We start from the raw sequence: 26,103 nt of genomic DNA, 5'->3' as shown, positions 1-26,103 counted from the left end.
CCCCACTTCACAGCTCACCTCAAAAATTTCCAAGAAAGAGCGGAGGTGAAATAATTTTTTTTGTAAGTTTTGTGAAGATTCATCAATGGTATTAGCAAAACAAAAAACACTCTTCCTATAACTACACCCCTAAAGAGAGGGAGTGTATGTAACTTGTAAAAAGTATACAAAGTGTCTTCTCTCCCACTGCCAGTTCTGATATTCACGCATCACCTTACGGGGTACCTCAGGGCTCTATTCTTAGCCCCTTACTATTTAATATATATGTCAGACCCGTGGAGGAAGCAGGGCTGTCTCTGTTCTCCAATGCAGACGACACTCTGCTGAGAGGATGTCTGAGATATCTCCCCTCCAGTTGGGCTTGGGAAAGATTTCATCGTGGATGCAAGCAAATTTCCTTAAGCTCAACAGAGAGAAGACAGAGGTCTTGATTTTAGGGAAGAATAAAGATCTCTGGGGTCTACAACATTGGCCTAATGAAATGGGTGCCCATCCTAAACCCTCCTGCCAAGTCCGCAATTTAGGATTCATCTTAGACGATGCATTAACAGTGCGACACCAAGTCGTTAAGGTGGCTGCAATTTGCTTTACCATCCTGAAGTGGCTGAAAAAGATCATTTGGATGCTGCCTGTTTACACTTAGAGAATTGTAGTCCAGGCTCTTGTCACCTCTATACTGGATTACTGTAACATCCTCTATATGGGGTCTAACAAGGATGTAACACGAAAGCAACAGGTAGTACAGAATTCCGCTGCTAGACTGATATGCCAGGTCCCGAAAGCTGCCTCTGTGCCCGGCCATTTGTGTGATCTTCATTGGCTCAGGGTGGAGAACCAAATTAAGTTCAAAGTCCTGAGCTATATGTTCAAAATCAGAGCCGGAAATGCCCCCCAGTACCTACAGACCTTAGTGTATTCCTACGTACCTTCAAGTCCCCTCCGCTCATCCACCCAGGAGAAATTCTTCGTTTCCAGAATCAGATTGTCGCGGATGGGCGGTGGATCGTTTGCTTGCTTGGGACTTTCACAGTGGAATTCTCTCCCCATATCGCTCCGTAGCTAACCTAATTACGTAAAATTCCATAAATCCTTAAAAACCTGTTTTTTTAACCAATAATTGTCCCTTGTCTGACTCTTACCTTTGACTCCTTTTGGCTCTTTCTGGCTTGCGCCGGGAAACCCTTCGGGGTAGCTGTTGCGCCCTACAAATTAAAATTGACATTGGGATGCTGGGCTCAACTGTATTTTGGCTGTCTAGTCCTTATTGGACAAGAGACTAATCAGAGCCAAGCATTTTGCCCAAGTCATGTAATGGCCTTGCTTGGCTTGCCCTCCTCCAGTCTACACTGCCCTCTTGACCTAACCCCTACAATACAATACAATACATTTGTAAAGTGCACTATTCACCCGTGAGGGCCTCAAGGCCCTGGGGGAGGGTGCCGCTACTGCTTGAATAGCCAGGTCTTGAGAAGCTTCCTAAAGGTTAGGTCCTGGGTCTGCCGTAGAAGGATGTGGAGGGTGTTCCAGGTCTTGGCGGCGAGGTGGGAGAATGATCTGCCACCGGTGGTCGCTCTTCGGATGCGGGGGACGGTGGCGAGGGCAAGATCGGCAGAGCAGTGCTGTCAATTCAGGGTGTAGAAGGAGAGTCGTCTGTTGAGGTATGCCGGTCCGGTGTTGAGTGCCTTGTGTGCGTGGGTGAGGAGCTTGAAGGTGATCTTGTTGACAGGAAGCCAGTGCAGGTTTCTCAGGTGTGGTGTGATCTGGTGGTAGCGCGGGATGTCGAGGATCAGGTGGGCAGAGGAGTTCTGTATGCGTTGTAGCCATTTCAGGAGTTTGGGTGAGGCTCCTGCATAGAGGGCGTTTCCGTAGTCCAGCTTGCTGCTGACGAGGGCCTGGGCAACCGTTCTTCTTGTTTCGGTGGGGATCCACCTGTAGAGCCTGCGGAGGGTGTTGAAGCAGGAGGACGAGACGGCGTAGACTTGTTTGGTCATGGAGAGTGTTGAGTTGAGGATAAACCCCAGGTTGCGTGCGTGGTCGGTGGGTGTTGCTGCTGCTCCCAGGGCGGATGGCCACCAGGAGTCGTCCCAGGCTGAGGGGGTGGAGCCGAGGATGAGGACCTCTGTCTTGTCTGAGTTCAGCTTCAGGCGGTTGTTCTTCATCCACTCGGCAATGGCTTTCATTCCTTCCTGGAGGTTGGTTTTGGTGGTGAGGGGGTCCTTGGTGAGGGAGAGGATCAGCTGGGTTCGTCGGTGTAGAAGATGATGCTGAGGTCGTGCAGTCGGGCGACGTGGGCGAGCGGTGCCATGTAGACATTGAACAGTGTCGGGCTGAGGGATGATCCTTGGGGTACGCCACATATGATCTCGGAGGCTTCGGAACGGAAAGGTGGGAGGCGGACGCTCTGGGTTCTGCCGGAGAGGAAGGAGGTGGTCCATTCCAGAGCCTGGTGTCGTATTCCTGCGTCGTGGAGGCGTGTGTGTAGGGTACAGTGGCAGACAGTGTCAAACGGGGCTGATAGGTCCAGGAGGATGAGGGCCGCAGTTTCGCCGATGTCCAGCAGGGCCCTGATGTCATCGGTGGCGGCGATGAGGGAAGTCTTGGTACTGTGGTTGCTGCGGAACCCGGTCCAGGATGTAGTTCTCCTCGAGGTAGCGGGTCAGCTGTCTGTTGACGGTCTTCTCGATGACCTTCGCCGGGAATGGAAGCAGGGAGATGGGCCGGACTTTCTTGAGGTCCCTCGGACCCGCCTTGGGTTACTTCAGTAAGGCATTGATCTCGGCGTGCTTCCAGCTCACTGGGAAGGTCGCAGTCTTGAAGGAGATGTTTATGGCCTTGCGGAGATGGGGTGCGTTGGTGGAGCTAGCTTTGTTGAAGATGTGGTGAAGGCATGGGTCTGACGGAGAGCCAGAGAGGATGGTGTTCATGATTTTGACTGTGTCGTCGTCAGTGATGTTGGTCTAGGTGAGTAGGGGAACGATGTGGGTGGTGGCCGCGGGGTTTGAGGTGTCGGTTGCTGTTGGGGTGGCCAAGTTGTCGTGGATGTCTGCGATCTTGCGATGGAAGAAGGTGGTGAGGGAGTCGCATAGGTCTTGTGGTGGTGGGATGTCGTTGATGTTGGAGCTGGGGTTGGAGAGTTCCTTCACGATGTTGAAGAGCTCTTTGCTATTGTGCGCATTGTTGTCGAGTTGGTACTTGAAGGAAGCCCTTTTGGTCGATCTGATGAGGTGATGGTGTCTGCGGATGGCGTTCTTGTGGGCTGCGTAGCTGTCTGGTGTCTGTTTGCGGTGCCATCTCTTCTCTAGTGTCTGACAGGTTTGCTTGGAGGCCTGGAGGTCTGCGGTGAACCAGCTGGCTTTCTTATTGGTGTATAAGTTGGAGGGTTTCTTGATCGGGGCGAGGGTGTTGGCACAGTTGTCGATCCAGCGTCTGAGGTTGCGGGTGGTGGGCTTTGGGCGTGGGTGGTGTTTAGCTGGTCTTCGGTGATTTTGCTCCAGCTGCGGATCTGTTGGGTGCGGTGGTGCATTTCCGGAAGGTGAAGTGAATGCAGCGATGGTCGGTCCAGTGAAGTTCGGTGGTGTGGCTGAAGGCGACGTGGGGGCTTGCGGAGTAGATGGCGGTCAAGCGTGTGGCCGGCAAAGTGGGTGGGTGTTGTGACGAGCTGTCTGAGCCCAAGATTGGCGAAATTGTCAGTCAGGGTGGTGGAGTTGGTGTTGTTCTCGAGGTGGCAGTTCATGTCTCCGAGGAGGACGTAGTCTGTGGAGGCAAAGACGTGCATGCTGACAAAGTCCGCGATGGAGCCGCTGAACTGAGGCCGGGGCCCGGGGGGTCTGTAGACGAGGGTTCCTCTGAGTGTGGTGTTGGGATCGGTGTGGATCTGGAAGTGTTCTTGTGGATTAAGGCAATTCCACCTCCTACACCATTGGTGCGGTCACTGTGGGTGATGTTGTAGCCGTCCGGGATGGCTATGGCGATGTCGGGTCCCGAGGAGGCATTAATCCAGGTCTCTGTCAGGAAGGCGACGTCCGGGGAGGATGTTCCGAGCAGGTCCCAGAGTTCGATGGTGCGTTTGCGTGCAGAGCGGGTGTTCAGTAGTATGCATCTGAGGTGGTTGCGTCCTGTTACATTGCGCGGTTTGGCGGCTGGTGAAGCTGCAGCTCAGGCAGGAGAAGGGTCCTTTGGTGTGCTTCGGGGCAGCCAGGAAGCAGGTGTGCGCTCGTCAGGTGTTGAGTGCGTGGAGGGTGCTGGCGTTATTGCGGCGGCGTCGCATTCGCGGGGAACAGGGGGTCTGGCGCTGGTCGCGGTCTAGGCGCAGATGGGCTTGCCTTAAGCGCGCCCGCTGCACGCGGCCGCCATAAAAGGGGAGGTGGGAGGGAGGAGCAGCAGGGAGGGCGGGAGCGGGAAAATGAATGGGCAGCAGGGGGGGCGGGACCGCAGGGGATGCAGCGACAGAAAAGAACGAGCAAGAGAGACGGTGGCAAAAGCAAGGACACCAGCGGGAGCAGGAGAGGGGTACAGAAGGCAAGTGGGACAGAGAGATCACAAGGGGGCAAAGGGAGACAACAGTGCACAATGATTAACAAATAAAAAGCAGGTGAGGGCACAGAAGGCAAGAGGGACACAGAGATCACAGGGGGGCAATGTGAGATAACAGCGCATAATGAATAACAATTGAAAGAAAGCAACAATGGCGGAAATGAGTAACAAGGCAAAGATTATACAAATCAGGCAGAGGGTCCAAGAGCCTATGGCGGTGGCAGAGAGCGGGAGGATACGTGCACACAGGTGGAGCTGTGCGGCGTGGGGGAGCGACCTACCTGAACAGGTTCAAGGGTCGCTCCCCCTACGCACCCGCTTTATAGTCCAACAGTCCCTGCTGACGTTCGACTGAAGAGAGCCCCCACTAGCTTCTGAGTGTGTGGTGTCAGCTCCGGCAGGGGAAGCTGGTGTACGGCTGCCAATTCCACAGGATCCAAGAACCGGTTAAGTCACTGCCCGATAAATACCTAGTCCTGCGATCACACACCCATTACGGGGGGCGTCAGCTGTCTCTATAGAGGAGAGCCCTCCCCCCATCCCGGGAGCACTAACACGTCTCCAAGCGCTTCACCACCACGGACTGCCCTGAAGCGTCCTAGGGCCTCTTGCCGGCGTTATGGAGGGAAAGTCCTCATTAACGCCTCGGATCATCTGAGCCTACAAACCCGTTTTTCCTGACTGCAAGGGGGAGGGGGTCCCCAGTGTCCAGGGATCCAATCCTCCATTTTGGGTTCACTATTGCCACGAGGACTCCCAGCTTCACACGGGAAGATCCCACTACAATGGGCCTAAAAAGAGGACTGAACAAGTAAAGCTAAAGCGGTGGCCATCTTGGAATGGTGTTTATCAAAAAAAAAATCAATGCATTGCCCAGACAAGAGATGCCGCTAAAGAAGAAGCGTAGACTAAACATAAACTAACGCATAAAGGGAAGGTAAAGAGTATCCCTAAGGCATATGGGCATATTGAAGAAGGTCCAACACAAAGGACCCAACATCATTGCATTGAGAAGGCTGCGGAACAGCCATAACTTCCATCAATGCCTCCACCAGACAGATAACAGACTTAAGCCACCAACGAATAGCTGAAAGCAGGGAACGTGACTCCAAGAACTAAGGAGAGAAAGAAATACAGACAAAAGTGATAGGGAAAAGAAGAAGAGAAAAAGAAAGAAAGAAAAAAGTGAGAAGAAGAGAGAGGAAAAGAGAAGGAATAAATAAATAATGGAAATAAGCTCACATCAGGTTTCCATGACTTCACCTTCTCCAACCCCCCCTCCCCCAATCTATCCAAAAACGCAGCCAAGAAGCATAAACACAGGATACTGAAAACTCACCCGGAGACACTGATATCAGACCCTTATTTCTGCACCAACAAAGGCATACTATTGAATGACCTCATCTTCCACACCAAAAAACGTGCACAGTGGAGGAACAACCTCTACTCCTTGCTTCGAATCTCCAATACCAAAAAAACCCTCATGCCCTCAAACCGGCGGTTATAGCCTCGGACTTCTGCAAGACGAATGCCACCATATCCATATACAATAATGGTAATATCCTCATACAAGCTTCTAATAGCAATCTAGCACTCATAGACAAGATCTTTACTACTCTTAAAAGAGCAGCGAACAGCAAGAAAAATTCTCTCCCTGACACGACTCCTCCCGTTTACCCGGAAGACACGCAACCTCTGCTACTTAATCCATAAACGACATCAAGGGACCCTCTATCTCGCCAAACCACCAACGACCCCTACACGTCCCTCACAACTTACTAAACCACGCCAGGGACCCCAGGTCCAGCTCAGACAGTCATAAGCAGATAACGAACACCACACCTCCATTGATCCCTACACGTCCCTCACAACTGACTCATCCACACCAGGGCCCACGTGTCCATCTCGGACAGTCATAAGCTTTGGTACCGACCACCCAAATGCAGGCACACACCTGAGTCACATGCCGACCAATGGAGAATGCACCAACCGAAACTCCACCCGACATCCCAATCGCACAACTAGCAGGTGAGCTATCTGACAAATCTCCTCTTGATCCGACACTTAAATTGATCCCCGGTCAACCCCTAATGCCTTTGATGCCTTACCCGCTCATCCAAACTTTACACGCAGTGACCATACCCTCTTCACATGCAGCCGCCCCTCTCATGATAGCACCTCTTAAGGCCATCCCTCATATCTACTCTGACCCACCTACTACCCTCCTTACTCAACTAACGCCATCAAAAACTAATAATGATATCCCAACCTCAACTTGATATCCAGATCTCAACGCAACCAGGCCATACTGGAGGTGTACCTACACCTCACATCTACTCTTACCCACCAACTACCATCCTTACTCAACTAATCACTTCAAAAACTAATAATGATATCCCAACTCAACTTGATATCCAGATCTCAACGCAACCAGGCCATACTGGAGGTGTACCTACACCTCACATCTACTCTGACCCACCAACTACCATCCTTACTCAACTAATCACTTCAAAAACTAATAATGATATCCCAACTCAACTTGATATCCAGATCTCAACGCAACCAGGCCATACTGGAGGTGTACCTACACCTCACATCTACTCTGACCCACCAACTACCATCCTTACTCAACTAACCACTTCAAAAACTAATAATGATATCCCCACTCAACCTGACATCCAGATCTCAACGCAACCAGCCCATAATGGAGGAACAACCACTATAAGGGAACACGCCCACACACTTAACTAAGTGTGACCGCTCCATTCAATGAGTTAACCATAGGTCTAGTCCAACTCAAGGATGAAATGCAAAATCTATTTTCAATCACCAATGAGCTCCTAAACTCTAATAAAGCCACTCGCGCCACAGTGAACCAAATTAGTCAGCAAACCAGCAGATACTTCATCACAAATCCACACCCAGACTATACGACAAGGAGTACAGGTATTGTGAACTGAACCATGTCTATCTTTTGAAGAGCCTATGTTGCCCATTTCTGAGCACCGGAGAAATCTAGAAACTCCCCAAATATTGATGTATGCCTTGTTTACTGAACTTGAAACTATTAGAACCATCATCCTACAACTTACATACTACGGTTAACATTCTAGTAGCACTCTAGCAGTAAAAAAACTGTTAAAACTTTGAGTGCCAACATCATTCCATCTCTAAGACACAGACATTCTGAATACTGATTTTGGAACAGTTTTTAGCCTCTAAAGGCCCAGTATACCAAACAATGCTATGGCAGAAGGCACTCTCCAGTTTCTGCCTTACCAGTATAAACATTTACACTCTTTTTTAAGAGCTAGAACAATGTTTAGATTTATTTTACATCCAAAAAGATGCTAAGACCATCTGTTATAAACAACCATGCACATCCTAATTATAAATATAAAATATAATTTTCTTAGAGCTGCCACCAGTGGAAAGCCAGCAAGCAGTACAAAGAATAGTGGCTCTCCAACTAAAATGTAATTACACAAAATACTCTGGGATACCACCTGTAAATGATAGTACCTGATATGGATAACACCCAATAACCACTTTCTTCTCAAGGTCTGGAGAAGAGGTCTCACAACGAACATCAAACCTTTGCAATCCTGTGCATGCCTAATAAGGAAATGACATGCCTGGCAAATGATCTCTTCTGCAGAGCTGTCCCTTGAGTCTTAAGTTACTTCAGTTTCATATCTGTAGATAAGAGAATGCACTAATTCTTATGCACAATAGCTTGTAAGCATCCTGCTGCTGTTTCTCCTTACACAGGCAAGACATGGTTTCCACATAATTGTGTGAACTCTTCTTTCATGCACAGCAAGCCTCCACCCCCATCTTTATCAGTTGGCTAACAGGCTAGGTCGAGCCAGGGCCACTGGAATTATCATTCTGTGGCCACTGCGTTTTTCCCAAAATGATGAATTTGCTGCTTTTGTCCCTTGATCCATCATTTGCTGCATACCCTTACAGATCTTAACAAACAAATGTTTCTTGCTCAAACAGATCAAAAGTTCCTAACAGCGCAATGCTGTGTTGCTGCGAAATGGAATGCCCTTCGCGAAGGTGGACTAGTCGCTTTTCAGTAGTTTATTGCTGTATTTGAGTGCTAAAGTGGTACTAATGAGTTGAACCTTTTGCTAAACAATGTTAAGAAGGGCAAAAATGACAAAATAATCAAGTAATAGTCACAAAATACGGTGCATTACAATACATAATTTGTCTTTTCTTACCGCATAATTTAGTCAACTGTCACACAATTTGTTCCTCTACTGCGGCATAATTCCAATGGCCCTGGTCTGAGCCCGACATAGAAAGACTGAGCTGTCCTGTAGATCTCAAACCTTGCTGCAGTTATTTTCACCAATTTTGCCAGGGATTGCTCATCAGACCTGCACTTTGGCATAGTTTCATCTGGGAAACCTGCCTGTGCTGGAGGAGGGAACACTGACCATAAATCTTAACTTGTGGGTTAAGACAGACGCATGTGGAGGTTTTCTCGTATTAGTACAGGGACACCACAGTAGAGTCTTTCTCATTTTGTTGCACTGGAAGAAAGAGATACATCCTCTGTTGGCCACAGGGTGAGATGAAAGGCCAGCTTGGAATGGGGCCTCTTCCTTTTACAGCAAGAGCAAGGGTGTGAATCTATTATGAGAAAATAAGCAATTGTTCTTTAATAGCAATACCACCCGCAGTCCAGCATTAGTCTCCCATTAAATGAGAAATCCAAAGTCACATAATAGAAGGCAAGTTCAGGCAAACTCCCTGATGATGTACTTGAAGCCCAGGGAAACTATGATGACATAGTGGAGAGGCAGGCAATCCCATATGACATAGCAGAGCAGAGGAAAATCAATGATAACTTATGGTACAAATATAACATAGTAGAGAGGAAGAGAATGTTTAATTTCGCAGGGGATTAACAGGTGATAATTATTTCTTACGGATCAGAAAGCAGAATGGGATACGCAAAATCAAAGAGCGGAGGGGACCCTTAGAAGATATAGCTGCTTGGCGGAATAGCCCGGGGTAGGGGGCAGAGTGGTAGGAAGCTCCTGGCGAGACACTAGTGGGGTGAGCTTTCTTCAAGTAGATAACAGTGGGGCAGCCAGTGCTCGAAGACTTGACAGAAGGGTCTATAATTCTTCGGGTGACAGCGGAAGAACAAAGACTCTCCAAAGAGTAGGTTGGTGAACTGGAACTCCCAGAGGAGCTTGAATTCAATAATGAGGAGTTTGAACATGATGAGGGGCTAGAACTTGACGAGGAAATGGAGGAACAACAACACGAGGATGTTGAGGAGCTTGAACTCGACAAGGAGTCGGAATTTGTTGAAGAGCTAGAACATGATGAGGATGTAGAGGAACTGGAACACGGCGATGAATCAGAACTGGAAGTCTCTGAGCAAAGTACAGACGCCACGCAAGTCCTAGGAGAGTGCAATGGGGAAATTGTACTTTCTAAAAAATTGATATCAGATGTATTCCCCGCGCATCTGCCTGCAGGTTCGTTTAAGGCGTAACAGATAGACAGTGGTCGAATAGAGCAGTTGTCGACTATTTGAAGAGGTGAAACACAAGGAGATGGATTCACTGGCGGGGTTTCACAGGGTCTTGTGTCACAGGATCCGGTGCACTGGAGGCAGGCTTCATGGGGGCTGCAGTTATTTTCACAGCTGCAAATAAACATCTGACAGGTACTGGTTTCAGGGCAGGATATCCATGGTGCGCTTGCAGGGTTTTCCATGGGAAAGGCAGAACAGGTGAAATGCATACACCGGCAACTCTTGTCTGGAACAGTATTGCACCGGTGTGTAAAATGTAGGGGGATTAAACATGATGGGCAGATGTGTCGTGGAGAGCTGGCACAGGGGCAGTTGTTCTCTGGGTGGGCAGCTAACCATTTGGTATTGCCCAGAGTGTGGATGGGGCACCCCGCGTTCAGGAAACAAGGACCGCAGGGGGCGGGCGCCGCCATTTTCAAAGGGCTGACAGGGCCACGTTCTGCATGAGAGAACCGCGCGCGCCGCGGCGGGGACGGAGGCCGCGCGCACGGCCTGCTGAAACGGGAGGGGCTGAGGCGTGTGTTTCTTAAACATTTGACAACTCGCGCGCAAGTGACGCTCGCTCTCCTCTCTTTGGTGACGTTGCTTCAGCGCCCTTTATCTATGCGAGTAATAAATGAAGTCAGGTCAGCCTTAGTTCGGCGTTATCCAACCGCCCCCCTCCCCCTACTTTTAACCCGGGTTCTGGTGGTATCGTCCGCCCTCAGCCTCGTCAGTAATTTATCACAAAAGGGTGGCCTGACGCGACGCTATTACGTCACGGCTATTGTCATGGTTAAGGGGAAAAAAATCCTCTTCACTCCCGTAGACCCCGCCCTTCCGGACAGCCGTGGCCAGGCGCGCGCTCCTTTCTGTTTGAACTTTTTTTTCGTCAAAGACTTTACAAGCCACCAACCAGGACACGCGCGCGCTCCGACAACCGCGCGAGCGCCTCTCCACCTTCGCTCGTGCGCTCCGACAACTGCGCGAGCGCCTCTCTATCTCCGCGCGCGCCTCGCTCTCTGCGCATGGGCGTTGCAGCTGAATTTTCCTCGCCCGAATGCTTGTTTTTTTGGGAAACCGCTCAATAAGTGGCTTCTTTCCTTTCTTTCTCGATCCGTTTTCTTCAATTAAAAACTCTTCCACCCTCCTGAATATATTTAGACTGTTTAACGTGCACTTCTCTGGCGATATTTCAGGCATCTATTGCTTTCACGTGGGCACCTCAGCACGTGTTTGCTCCCGCGCATTTGGAATTTGAAGCTACATATCCCTCATTTTTAAGTGTAGGATTCCAGTTTTTCAAATATTCCCTGTGCTTCTCGTTTTTATTTTATTTTTACATTTTTATCTTCCCTTTGACTTCTACTACAGCAGAGCATCCCAAGTCAGCACGTCTGCTTTGTATCTGTTTTTACCCATCCGCCTCGTGCATTCTTGGGTTATTTTGTTTTTCAAACCCGCCCCCTTGCAAGCAGCCTTTCTAGTGTTGCTTTTGGGCTCTTTATCAACACAACCTATTTTCCTCCTCTGAGCGCGCACCTCTTTCACCGTATTTCCTACTACAAACCGTCAATGGCCTCCTGTTGCAGCACAGGGAGTGGCTCCTGTAACCTGCCTGTCTCAGACCTGAAAACCGACCCTTATGAAAGCGATTCGTGTAGTTCCTCCTCCTCATGTAGTCCTGGCCCCTGTGATTGTTGCTCTTGGGATACCAGTCCTCGTGACATCTGCCCAGGCACTTCCTGTATCCAGTACCTAGCACCAAAGGAAAGCAGCTGCTGTGCCATCTGTCCCTTCAATACCGGCCGCAATTCTGCTTGCAAACAGCGTTGTGGCCCCCGCTGTTTCCCGAAGAGGGCTTTATACCCCTTTAATATCACTCCAGGTAACTCCTGCCCCTTCATTGCGCCTGGGAATATCTGCCCTTCTTGCTCTACCTCATGCAAGGCCTACAACTGCCCTGTCACATCAGGAGTAGTCCGCCCCCATGCTAATTCGCCTGGGAATACCTATCCTAATGATAACTCCTCTTGGATTACTTGCCTTCCTGAGATTTCCCCAGTACTCAGTTGCCCATATCCAACATGAAGAGCAATTGCGTATGCCACTTGTAAATTATAGGGAACCATTTTTCATTTTCCCAACTCATCTGGGGTTATCTATCTGTCATTGGAATCACCAGAGATGATCTACTCTTGCTATTTCTCAGAGATAATCTGCTCACCACCTCCACCCCTGACTGTGTCATTGCAGCCGGGAATGCCTCTGACTCCAGACCTAGGGAAGTGACAATACTACAAGATGATCATCTCAGCGCATTTGTCATTGAAACTAGCACTGCTTGTGCTGTAGAGGAAATAAGACACCATACTTTAGTGCTTGCGCACAGGGCTGCAGATAGTCCTCCATCAACCTGTTGCTGAAGGTGCTACCAGAGGAGTACTAGAAAGAAACTGCCTGAAGTCCTGGAATGGTGAGTGTCTTGTTGAAATTAGGGGTGGGAATTTCATTGGACAAGGAAGAGCACATCTCAGACTGACTTTAATAATAGATACTGTAATTGCTCAACTTGCTGTGTAAGATGATAGGCTAGATTTAGCAACAGCTTCCTTGATAAATAGCCTCCTCAATCTTCACTAAGATGAACTTCTGTTTCAAAAGCCATCATAAAAAGGTATTAGTGACTCAAACTAAAAGCCAGGGGTGCTTGGGATGAGAGAGAGGGCTCATTCCTGGGTAACAAGAAACTCAAGACAGACCCACCTGAATCATGTGGCCCTCGTCGACTGAAAGACCTATTTTATGAAACAGACATATTTTGAGCAGCCATTGGGGGACACATTTTTAGTATACAGATAAAGTAGCGATACCCCATTTCCTGTGTTTGAGAGACGTACCCCAGATGCCCAAAAAATGGTATAGGACACTAAAAGTTCAGGAAGCAATAGAGTCAGCTACTCGTAGATCCTATTACCTTCTTCACTGTGTCTCCAAGACATTCTGTAGACTAGTCCGGCAACATAATAAGTCTAAATGAGCAGTAGGTGTCCCAGTGACTCATGTGTCATAGAAATAGGCTGCTGCACTCCAATAACATGCATTTGGCTTCAGCTGCTGCTAGGCCCTTATAATCACAAAGCCACTAGCTGTGTAGGACAGACACATTAGAGGTCTATCTGGGACCATAGAGTATGACAGACATTCCATGTTGGAGGACTGAGCGGACACTGTGTTCCCAATGGTGGTATTTATATAGGACATCTTGGCATGATGTGTGGATTCAGGAGGGGTGGGGGGGCGGTTAGGGTGGGGGGCATGTTTCTTTGTAGCTGTAATGGGCCTGTTTTGTACAGCATTATGACATTAATACCGTACCCTGTGGTGTTATGTTTGGAATCTCTCCACTATTAATGCACTGTAGTTGTTGACAGGAATAACCCTGCTGTTATGTGCCCCTACTTGTGTCGATTATGATAATATTATAAACATTTTGTTAAAAAAAAAAAAAAAGAGTATGACAGACATCATTAGGAGTCGCTGCTCTTGTAGCAAACAGTAACCAGAGGGCAGTCTACAGGCTTCACCCGGACCCAGGCAATTTTGAATTTTGTGCACTAGGTATAACTATCCTTATACAAATGCCCTGAAGTAACCTCTAGTGTCTGGACGACAAACTACACGGTCTTCCAGGTATCCAGGCAATTAGAAATTCGGAATGGGCACAAGGACTTGGAATCACTGCACCGCAGTAAAAACGTCCAGCACACACACTGACCATCTCCATTCCACGATCCGCTTATCTGCACTCTTCTGCCAGAGTAACAGTCAGATTCGTGCGAAAAAAGGAATTTCAGTAAAAATAAATGAACAATGGCAAATGAAAAGTGTAAAGGCCCATTGCCTCAGGTCGCGGGCAGATTCTTCTCATTTGTCGCTGGTACACACTTCCTTGCACAGGCCCAGTCCTGTCTATCAGAGGCACCGGACTGTAAGAGACATCATCCTGCTTCCTCATAGGCCAGTCCTCCTCGGATATAGTACCAGTTCTGCCAGTCCAAGTAACACTTTTTTTTCCATTTCAGATGCTGAATAAGTGTGCATTGGACGGAGTATACGAGAGACAGCTGATGATTGCCGGGGTCCTATCCAGTGTGGATGGTATCAGCCACTCTGAGCGCTTTCACAATCAACTTGGGCATTGGGCCGAGCAGTTAAACCTCCAAGGCCCAGGCCTATGGCCTCTTGAAAAAGTAGTGGGAAGAAAGACTGCCATCCCACACAGGTAACCATACACATCACTCACTTACGTGTTTTACCCCGAGTCAGTATCCTCTGTGCCAACTACTCATCACTTTTATGTACTGTAAACACTGAATCCACAGAGCGCGGTTTCACAAACAACCAAGTAATTTAGCTTTCAAAGGAAAGAATAGTTTATTTTTCATGAGTGAATTCATCCTGATACATCTCTACAAGTGAATGTTCTTAAAGTGCACACTTACAAAGATAGGCAGCTCTTTACTGCAAGGGTAATTCCCTGTGTTATTTTCTTGTGTATCTTTCGCCTGTTGTTTCTCAGGAAATGTAGGAAAGATCACACCTGCATATTTCCAATCCTTTCGCCATAGAAAGGCAATATTGACTCATAAATCAAGCAAGCCTGAGGCCTACTCCATCCTGCTGAAATGTAGTATTATCTCCTTATTTAATTTTAATTAAGCTAAGAAAAAAAACAGTGTAAACCTGGCTACTTGCTGGGGCACAGACGTGATGCAGGTGCAGATAGATATTTTTCCTATCCTCTGAAAAAAATTCAAGCTTTACCTGACTTCCTTGTTCAGTCACAGCGCTATTTGGATTTTTTTGTAGGCTAAAAAGTGATTGTAACAGTATCTTGCTCCTTGGTGGGTGTTAGTAAACAACCTTTTTGTAAGATCACCTCCAATGTTTGTTAGATTAATGCTGGTTTACTGACTGAACACTTGGGGACCGGCGTCCAGCACCCATTGTATGTGGTCCGACCCCTAGAGTATATGTGCAGATGGCGAACACCGGAAATTTAACTTACCTGTAAGTCCCTAGTACATGGTACTCTGTGTACCCAGGGCCTGTATGTTAAATGTTACTGGTGAACTACAACCCATATGATATAGGTAACACACCCCTCTAGCTGGGTGCACTACACTACTGATGAGGGTACAGTTGCCTGAGCACTGTACCCCTAGAGTGTCTAAGTCTATTCTTAGAAATTGTAACTGCAAAAACGGCCCTGTAACAAAAACGGCCCCCAGGGGCCCAAAACCGGCCCCCACTTGAGCGGCGCACCGGGGGATTGCCCGGTGCCCGCAACGGCCAGTCCGGGCCTGATTCGGAAACAGGCACGTATAGCCACCTCCTTGGGGCTCTGCACTGCCCTGACCCAGTCATCATCCTCAATGAGTCCAATGTCCCCCTCCCATTCTTCCCTCAACGCCTTCAGAGGGTCAGGTGAATTGTTCATTAATTTCCTGTATGTCATAGAGATGGCTTTAGAGGATCTAAAAGGAGTTGGTCCTCTAGTGGCGCTGACTCTGGCAATTGCTCTCCTTCCATTATGTGTCCCCTCAATGCATGCCCAAATTGTAGATTTCTAAAACGCTCTGACTCTTCCATCTCATGTTCTTGCTGCAGAACTGCAAATGTTACCAGTGCTTAGGCCCCAACCTCCTGTACCTCAACTTGTCCTCCCATCCAAGGAATCTAGTGGCTTCTCGCCACATCCTCATCATGGTCTGAGTGAGGGTGGGCAGTGCGCTCTCCAGGCCTTTCCTGTATAGTAGCGGTGGATAGCCTCAACATCTCATGGCTTACCAATCCATATGGTTCAGTGCTATCCGAGAAACATCCTTCATTGATTGCTATAAAGTGGGCTGCCCAGTAGTACTTTCCTATGTTCGGTACTGCCAGCCGCACCTCCTATACCCCTCTTCGGAGCTTACAGAGTGTGATTCTTGAACTACCCTCACCCCTGCAAGAGTTGCTGCAACTCACTGTCAACTTTCATGGAGAAATCGGGGGCGGTATTTTGTAGGAGGTGTTATGTAGAACATAAAGCAGGCATGGAAGGGTCCTCATCTTGAAGAGGACAGGCCTGCCCATCAGGGACACTGGGAGCGTCCGCCAGTGGGAGATATCCAAGGGCGATGTAACTGTGGGAGCAAGTTTCTCTTCAAGAATTCCCCAGCATCACGTGTAATGTAGATGCCTATGTATTGAAAACATCTTGCACTATTGGGGCTATGCACCTTAATGATAGGGTAGGGATGCCTCCTATAAGGGGACATATAAGGGACTTGTCCCAATTGATCAGGTAACCGGACTAGTCACTGAAAGGCTGAAAGATGTGCAGTATTCTGTCAACCATAAGATGGGGCTGTGTAGCGTAAAGCAGTAATATATCAACAGCATAAAGAGAGATCTGTTCTTCCCAGTCTCCCCCTCCACTGATTCCTAGAACAATTGGGTCCTGAGGAAGCCAAGCTACCAGGCGTTCGAGCGCAAGTGCAAATATCATTAGGGATAGGGGCAGCCATGCCTGGTGCCCTTATGCAGGGTGAAGAGTTGTGCCAACGTGTTCTTAACTCGCACTGTTGCCAGCGGGTCCCGATAGAGACGTTTGACCCCACAGCAGTACAGGGAAGCGAAGCCCAGTTTGCCTAGGGCTAAAAAGAGATGGCTCCATTCGATGCTGTCAAAGCACAGCTCTTTCGGCCTGAGGCGTTGCGGTCATATGGAGTACTCCATTGAGACGTTGTAGGTTTAATCGGATAACACTATGTGGCATAAAGCCAGATTGGTTGTGCCCTCAGTCTGTTAGCCTGGGCCTTTGCCAATACCTTTGCCTCCAGATTTAACAGTGATAGGGGTCAATATGAGCTGCAGTCCATTGGAGGTTTACCTTTTTTGGGGATAGCTACAACAGCGGCTGTTATCTGATCCTCCAGCAGGCAACCCTCCGCCCTGGCCATACAGAACATGTCTAATATGTGTCCTGAGACTCTACTATGTATTTGTATAGTTTAACTGGCAGACCTTCGGGCCCTGCCGCCGTCCCCAACTGTAGGTCTCTAATGACCTTTTTTGTCTCCTCTACCATCAAGTCTTGCTCCAGTTTGTCTCGGTCATCATCCAAGAGAGCTGGAAGGGAAAGGTCTTTCAGGAGATCAACACAGTCTTTTCCTGACCTTACGGTTGTGGAAGCATATGTGTCTTCATAACAGGCGGCAAATGCCTCTGTTATAGCTGCCCCAATCGTGTAGAGTTCCCCCTCTGCATCTTGAATTTTTAAGACCCAGTTCCTTCCCCTATCTCTCTTGTCTAGCCATGCTATCAGTTTGTTTGCTTTGTCACCAATATCGTATAGTCTGCGCTGGTTTACCAGTGCACAAGCGCGAGCCTTATTCCCCCTAATTCTCTCAACTCATGTTGCTTAAGTTGAAGCTGGTGGTGTAGCTGAAGGCCACCCCCGTTCCAGTACACAAATTTACAGTGAGGCAATCTCTTGTTCTAGTTCCCCTCACTTTATCCTCTGTTCCTTTTCCCCCAATCAATGCCGGTGCAAGGCAGTGGATCACAGCCTTAAAGGCTTCCCACAGGACAGAGGGCAGTCAACTCTCCCCGTATTATCTTGACAGTATTGGTCGGTCTGTTCCCTTATCTTGTCATTGAGGGTTCTATCCTTTAAATGCCAAGGGTCGATCATAGGGGACAACGTTGTGTTCCTAGCAGAGCTACATAGCCGCATCTCCACTGGAGAGTGGTCCGAGATGCCACATGCTTTATCGGTCGCGTTTCGAAACTGGCCAGCATACAGGTGGTGAGTGAAATCATGAGTGACTTCTGTGTACAGCAGAAGGTGAATTGTCGTGCATTGGGGTTATGCTCATTCAATAGGCTTACCAGTCCCATTGCTTCTACAAAGGCCCTTAGCGGACCAAGCTCACTACAATGGGGGATTTGGATTCCCTGTCCATCTCCAGATCCATTATTGCATTTATGTCTCCGCCAATATGAGGACACCAGGCGGCATCTCCAGCAACAGAGCACTGAGTGTGGGGATGGTCTCCGCATGAAGTTGCGTGGTATGTATATATTTAAAAAAAATCTTGTTTTGCATTTTGAAACAACAAAATTAGAGCAGCCGTACATCATATGACAATTGTGTGTGTCAACTCTGGGGTAAAACCCCTTATAAGTGAGATATGTACGGCATCATAGCAGAAAGAGAGTGAGTGGAGCTCACACCCTGTATGAATTTTCCCAGTGTTAAGGGGAGCCCTGATCATGATCACCATGGTCCAAGCCGGGGTCAGTGTTCAGGCCTCTGTGGGAGCGTCATCCGGCCCAGACCAGCTCCCATTTGCGTGGACAACCCCTTCCCAGATAAATCGAGTTTTCATTTGTCATACACAAGTCCATGCCCCGTTCCCATTCCACCGTCAGATCCTCTCCAGCATCTCATAAACGTGCAATGTTTCGTTTGGCGACCACAAGACCCAGTGAAAGCCACAACTAGTTATATCTTGGATTGTACCCCCCCCCCCCATATATGTAGAAGACACATTTTTGCTGTGTCCAGGGACACCATATATATGACCTCCCCCATAATTCTGTGCAGCTCCACCCAAAAGGTTTGCCTAGCTGGACATGACCATAAAATATGGAAGAAGGTGCCCCTATCACCAAAGCCCCGAAGACAGAGGTCTGTCTGACAGCGGTCCATGGCCTGGACCACAGTGTCGGAGTAATATGAACGGTAGAGGATGCGTAGGTGGATCAAGCAAAACCCTGTATTGATGGCCTCCTCACGGAAGGCCACAAACGCCTCCTCCCAATACCCGTCATCACAGTCCCCAATGTCTCCCTCCCATTTAGTCCTAAGTGTAGAGAGGCTGTTTTGTGAATTATTAATTAGCTTCTTGTAGATGAGCGAGACAGTTTTTTTGGGTACACCTCTGAGAGGACTCTGTCCTCTAGAGCTGAGGAGTCTGGGACAGGAATGCAACTGGGGATGTGCGCCTGGAGGTATGTACATTGAGCAAATGTCAAGTGTGCGTCCTCTCAAGTGCCTGTTTGTGCCACAAATCTTCTGAGTGGGTCACTTCATGTGCAGTGAGGAATGTATGTAGGGCACTGAGGTTTTCATATCAATGCCTGTTCTCCTGGAGCTAGATGTAAAGCCAGCATGTACCAGTAAGGTATACCCAAAGCGGTACCCAAAGCGGTCCTGTGCTTTACAATGGTTACCTTCAGGTGAGTCTCCTGCAGGAGGACTAGATCCGTGCATGCCTGCAGAGATATTGCAGCACCATGGTGCGCTTACTTTTGCTGCCTAGGCTGTTGACGTTCCATGTTAGGACCTTTAAGGCTAGCTGAGTGTGGGTCCCTATTGAGTGTCATAGTGTATGTAGGTGCTGCGCAAACAAATGATGGATGGAATGCTGAATAAATCATACATTCAACCCCAGTCAAGAGATCTGGGTTAAATCCATTGTTCTTTTGCTCACCATGCCACCCCAGTTTAGACCCAGCCATATGCAAATCAGTCTTGACCCTGTGCCTCATGGGAACAGTCCAGACCGAACTGCCAGGATGCTTGTTTCGTGTCCAGGGAGGACCTGGCTTGGCAGTTTGGGCTGGGTCAAGACTGATATGGCTAGGTCCAAAATGGGGTGGTGTAGTAAGATAAAGAATGATGGATTAAACCCAGATCCTTGTGACTGGGGGTGAATGTTTGCATTCTCCAGCATTCCGTCCATCAATTGTTTCTTTTGCATATGTCGCCCTAAGTGGGAAGGGTATGCCCAGACGTGATCCTGTGCTCAATACACCACTGGATTCATGCTAGCCTGGCTGATGAAGGGTGATGCCCTGAAACCGGTCCCAGGACCACTGTGGGTCTGCAATGCCTACTCATTCAGCGACTGCTTAAAATTAAATTATATTAACAGATTTATAAAGTGTATATAAATAAAGAAGCAAACCAACACATTGAGAATTTTTTCATATTCTGTAAATCTGACAGAATTGCAATTTGAGGCTAAAAATTAGGTTGGTATCCTCAGTTTGATCTGTGGGGGCACTTCAGTACATCAAACAGAATATAGTATGGATGATGGGTGGCCGCCACTGAATTTAGAAAAGCGTCAACCTTCTAAATAAAATTAAAATGTTTGTTAACCACTAGTGTGCCTTGACCCTCAGTCAGGGCCGGACTGGCAAGTCCGGGAACCGGGCAATCCCCCAGTAGGATGGATGAAGTGGGGGCCGGTTTTTTGAAAGGGGGCTGGTTTTGTTGCTGGGGCACAAACAACTACAACTATCTGCATAATAATGCTGGTGCTTCACGCACCGTCCATGTCTGTGACCCGATTTCATTTAATGAGGCCAGGCCTGAATAAGGCTCTGATTATTAAATGAAATCCACCTGCACCATGCGCGCACAGGGCCCCGATGTATACGTCGCCGCGTCTGCGCATTCACCCTTAGGGTGGGGCTGGTGTTGGTAATAATCATGCGCATTGCGGGGCGCGGACTAAAAAAAGTGCGCCTGACTAGATCGAGGAGGTACTGGCAGGCATTCCGGAGGCCAGAGAGACGTCAGAGAAAGAGAGGCACCCTATAATTTAATTAAAAAGCCCCCCCATCTGCTGCCCGCAGGTGAGTCTCTAGTGATTGTTCGCTGTCGTTTGAATGCAATGCCTGTGTGATCATGGCACTGTCTGTATGGGCGGTCGTCGCGACCGGGCCGGGACCCGGATTAAAAGCAAAAGGTTAGGCCCCGGCCCGGTTCCGCAGCGCAGTGGATTTATTGTGAGCTGAGGTCAGGCCTGTCAGTGGCTGGTCTGGCTCTAGGCTATGTGGAGCGGCAGCGAAGATGTGTACACTAGCATTCTAAGTAAAGTATTGTGTTTTTTGGGTCTTGTGCTTTGTAGGTTCATAGTTGTGTGTTTATCTTGAATTGAATTGAATTGAGCTTTTATATGGCGCAACTGTCACACTACGGGTATCCTGGCGCTCAGACTTAGAACATCTTGCACAGCAGTGTTGAGAATCCACAGACTCAAGTGATATTTAGGATATCGATCTACGTCACTTTTTTACAACTGTGCGCTGCTGCGGAATACTTCCTTAAACCTCCTCATCTCTTGCAGGGTGGTCCCCTTCGAAAGTGAAAAATATCAGCCTGTTGTTCAGATGTTGAGAATCTAGGTGAGCCATCCTGCTATATGGATAGGAATTTTTCGAGCCCCCCTCCTGTATTCATCTACATAGCTAATCTGACTAACTTTCCTTTCAGTGATTGATCAATTGGGAATAATTTAGACACTGCTAAAATACTTTAAAGAGTGACTCTCAAAAGTGATAGAAATTACCAGCTCTATTAGCCCCAATTACAAGCTGGGTGGTACTGGGGCAGATTTCCCACGTGTATTTACATTTGAATTTACCTTTACTGTGCCGAACCACTACAGTATGATGCAGTTACAATTCAGCCCCATGGAATGGGAAATTCCTTTGTTGGACCGATTTGGTCGGTTGAAAATCACATGGAAATTGCCATTCCCTTGGGTCTTTCCATGTACATGTACCGCCTGCTGTGAGCAAGTGGTAAATGTAGGCAGGGACTTGTGCCTGGGTGGGGAGTGTGGTAGGGGCTGGGGGGATTTGGGAGATGTAAGGGAATATTTTTTTTAGCAGGGGGAAGCATTGTCACCTGTCAGATCACCTATAGCACTGGGTGGTTGTAAACTCATTTAGGTTATGTAAGCAAGCATGCTTTGCAGTGTCATCAGAACTTTGCACTCAGCCGATTCAGAATTATGTGCAGACAGCTACTGACCTGAGAGGCAGTGGGGGCTGGCTTTTAGGCAGAGTGGGGGTGGGGGTGGGGGGGGCTCGCCCGCTACACGCCGGATTGTGGCCAGTCTAGCAAAATTTTGCCAGGGCTGCTTTTAGTTCCCAGTCCGGCCCTGCTTGCAGTCCATATTTAATAATGCTAATGGACGATATGAGCCTATCAGTTCTGTATCCCTGTCTGGCGTAGACAGCAAGATGAACAAGGATTTGCAAAAATACAGATGCTTCATGCGAGCTGCGGTATAATGAGAGTAGTTGCGGAGCTAAAGCTGACTGATACGCCTTATAGTATTCGGCTGGTAGACCATCAGGGCCAGGCGCTTTACCCATGCCTGTATTGCCTGCTGCACCTCCACAAGTGTGATTGGTTCATCAAGTTTGGCTCTTTGCTCCATGGACACCGCGGGCGTAGTGAGTGGGGATAGGAAGGTTTCTAATGCTGTCGGTACTACATGAATGGCTGATCTGTACACCGTGCCATAGTGGGTGGTAAACTCGCAATGGTTGTCATGTTGACAAGTCAGTAGCAGCCCTGACATGGATTGCAGCTGCAGAACCAGGTACTGTGTGTGCTCTTGTCTGATTAGCCTCGCTAGCAGTCTGCCCGCCCTATCTGCTGCCGTATGTGTGCGTGCCGCGTGTGCAGCATAGTGTAAGCAACGTAGTCTCTCGAGGATCTTGGCATGCTTTTGTCTCTGGTTGTCCATTGCCTACTGAGTACCAGTATTGTGTGCCAAGTTAGTTTCTAAGCTGGCAAGCGTGTCTTCGATGTGTTTTGCCTCACCGTCTAGCTGGTGACGAATACTCCAGTTAAAGTCCTAGACATTGCCCTCTGATTACAGCTTTGCACGCATCCCATATCAAACCAGTGTAAGAGACCGATCCCACGTTAGTTTTGAAGTAAGTGTCTATAGTTGCTCCCACCGAGGCCCTGAAAGAGGGGTGGTCTTCCAACGCTAGAGGCTAGAGCCTCTACATTCGGGAGGTGTGTTCTACGTCGTACCCTTGGAGTCGTAGTGTGTGTGGGTTATGGTCTGAATGTGTATAGCTGAGGTGATCCTTATTGGTGCAGTCTGCCAGAAGCGTTGCATTACCCACAAAACGTTCAATGCGGACATGCAATCCATGCGTATGTGAATAGTAGGAATATAGGTGTGTCTGCGGGCTGAGGGTTCTTTACATGTCTACCAGACCCCAGTGCCGCATCCACTCCCCTAGTATCCTGGCATTGCATGTGACAGTGGATTGTTGTAATGGTGAAAAGGACCTATCCAAATTGATGTCCAGCGCCGCGTTGAAGTCACCCCTAACAACCAGGGGATATCGCAAGAATGCGACAATATCTCGGATAGTGTGTGCCAGAAGGCTTCCCTGTTCCGTATTGGGGGCATATATGGAACCCAATACTATTTGTGTCCTGTTCAGACGGCCTTTCATCAGCACAAAGCGACCATATATATTTTCTTCTGTTACCTCAGGTATATATTGGGTCCCTGGACGGACCCATATCAAAGCCCCGATGGCATATGAGTAGTAGCTTCTGGCGAGTATTTGACACTTCCATCTGTGCTGCAATCTGCGGATCTCCGGCTGTGCTATGTGTGTCTCCTGCAATAGTGCTATATGGGCTGCATGTCGCTTAAGGTATGCATAGACTTCGTACCGGCGAGCTTGTGTGTGCCTACCTCTAACATTCCAAGTAATTATGTTGGTGGGTGGCATGTGTCGGGATAATAATGCATGCATGGGGCACAGCGCATCAAGGGCGGCAGCTATGGTTTTGTGCTCTAGATGCATACTAGGGTTACAAAGTACAAGGGAAACCCAAAGAGCAATTGGTCAGGGACGTTGGGTGCTTAGACTGTTTAAAAAGACAATGCTCCCTAGACAGTATAGAATAGTGCGAGCCAATAAATATAGAGCAAGAATCGATTCTATATTGTCTGTCCAGCCGGACAGTGTTTAATAACAAGTATATTTGTATAGTCAATAATCCATGTAGTATCAAGTGGGACACAGCCTGTGTCCAACTACAACATAAAGACAAGTGTGACATACAGAGGAGGTGTCGATTTATTATAATGGTAGGATCATCTTCAGGACATTGTAATTCATGCCTTATGTACATTTCTCAACCAAAGTGTGGGAGGCGTTGGTCATAATGGGACCAGAGAGACAGCCGCGGTCAGATGCCGGCAGCTGGAACGGACACCTAGGTCGGTGGAATAGGAAGAATCCTCAATGGGGTCCAGTGCTCACTTCGAGACTTATGACCAACGCCTCCCACACTTTGGTTGAGAAATGTACATAAGGCATGAATTACAATGTCCTGAAGATGATCCTACCATTATAATAAGGATCGAAACGCCGTCGACACCTTACACTATATGCTAGACTATACTATATAAAAAGTCCCAATAGTGTACTCATGAAATATCAGTCTGCCAAATGTGATCTGTATGCAGACTTGTTCCTCTTGCCTAAATCGACACGTCCTCTGTATGTCACACTTGTCTTTATGTGGTAGTTGGACACAGGCCGTGTCCCACTAGATGCATACTAGATCAGCGCTGTCCGTGGTAAGAGTGGCGCGCAATTTACTTAGCAGGGGAGCAACCAATACTACTTGTAACTGGGGTAGAGCAGAGGGACAACGTATGTCTGCCCAAACAATAATCAGCGCCATGTGGCAACATACGGCTGTTCGAACCGCGCCACTCTTAGGGGGGGAAGCGGGTTGAGCCTACAGGTGATGGGCACATAGTTTGGCCCGCTGTCTATGCCTAATTGAGCACACATATGTACCTGCCATCATACATCGGGCCCGCTGTTATAGGACATCAGCACATGCTACAGCACATCGTTTGCACATATGCTGGGATGGCATGGAGTACTTATGCACATTTAACTATTCATATTAACAATATGACAACTCTGTTTGGCATCACATTAGATTGTCTGCTGTCTGGGGTGTCACTGTTGGGGGCTGATGGGAGCCTTCGCATTGGGCCACATTGTGGATTAACTGTCTTCACTGAGAGATCTTTCAGAAGAAGCATCCGTGTTTCTGCTGGCCTATGATGATTACGCATTGTGGCCACCGTCTGCAAAAACATTGACAGGAACCGCAGTGACAGCAGTTCCTGCCAATGGTAGTTTTCCTCAATGCTGATCCCATTCGATCTCCACTTTTGTTCCTTTTCTCTCCTATTAAAGTTAAGACTGCTACTTTTTATTCATTGGTAATTTACCCTCCATGATACTTATTTGAGTCGAGTTACCTGTTCGGTGTTGAGCACCCATATGCTCCTGAGTGGCAGAATGCTACAGAACACTCTTAAATAAATATTGACTGTTATTGTATATACTGCAACTAGGCCCCCACTCAGTTCTTTCAGTAAAAGGATTGGCTATATATTATTATATAGCCTGTGGTAAGGGTCCTTGCTTTTTGTTATGGTACACACTGTTACTGTGAGGGCTTTGGAATTGTCCTAGTTGTCTATTGCTGTCTTTCCAGGCTATTGAAATGATAACCCTGAGTTTTGTTTCTTGCAGACAAAACGACTGTGATACTGTGGTCAGCAGCAAACCTGTGTGGCAAAAAGGAATTTTGGCCTGCAACTCTGAGCTCGGACATATGAGGCTCATAACTGGACGGCCCCCAGTGGGAAGAAAAGGAACACTCCCCGTGTCTGTTCGCGATCTCTGATAAAATGATTAAAACTACTATAAAAGTTGTGGTATACTGGTTTATTTGCCTTGGACGTAACAACGTTTTTGAGGCCAGCTCTATTGTACAACTTCCTAATCTTGCCCACACTTCATCTCCTAATATAAGAGATGCTGTCACACCCCTTCCGCATTCTACATGTCTCTTTTTAAAAGTAGCTGTCCTTCACACAATGTATTATAAACCAAGAGTTCACACCATCACACCCTTGCCATGTCCCGTATCATAATGTGTTAGTTACAGTTATTCATAATCTGCACATAGTTTCTCTCCAGTACTGTCTACCGAGATCCAAATCAGCCCTAAGAAGTGTTGTTGGAAATGCCCCAACACTCATTGTAAATGGTGCTGTTGTTCACATCATTGACATGCTGCATCTGCCCGCGTCAGA

General features: G+C 48.1%; 1 protein-coding gene and 1 long non-coding RNA gene across 6 annotated transcripts in view; one reads left to right on the top strand and one right to left on the bottom strand.

Moving 5' to 3' along the window:
- LOC144754086 (uncharacterized) overlaps positions 1-25,719 on the top strand; it is a 168,904-nt gene extending 143,185 nt beyond the window's left edge. Inside the window, exons 1-3 of one of the 2 annotated variants that reach the window (XR_013594652.1) lie at positions 11,062-12,554; positions 14,164-14,363; positions 25,538-25,719. This is a non-coding gene — a long non-coding RNA (uncharacterized LOC144754086). Of the gene's footprint in view, positions 1-11,061; positions 12,555-14,163; positions 14,364-25,537 lie in introns of those variants that run through there. The other variant, XR_013594651.1, reaches the window with a different exon arrangement.
- The window catches only part of LOC144754085 (uncharacterized), a 716,823-nt gene that overhangs the window by 345,539 nt on the left and 345,181 nt on the right, over positions 1-26,103 (bottom strand). Inside the window, exon 1 of one of the 4 annotated variants that reach the window (XR_013594646.1) lies at positions 8,766-10,847. The exons of the other annotated variants lie outside the window; for them this stretch is intronic. The gene's annotated coding sequence lies outside the window, so the exon portion shown is untranslated. Of the gene's footprint in view, positions 1-8,765; positions 10,848-26,103 lie in introns of those variants that run through there. 4 annotated transcript variants of the gene reach the window in all.

Source organism: Lissotriton helveticus, chromosome 5_1 (genome assembly GCF_964261635.1).
Source record: "Lissotriton helveticus chromosome 5_1, aLisHel1.1, whole genome shotgun sequence".
NCBI lineage: Eukaryota > Metazoa > Chordata > Amphibia > Caudata > Salamandridae > Lissotriton > Lissotriton helveticus.
This window is presented reverse-complemented; position numbering and strand designations above follow the sequence as displayed.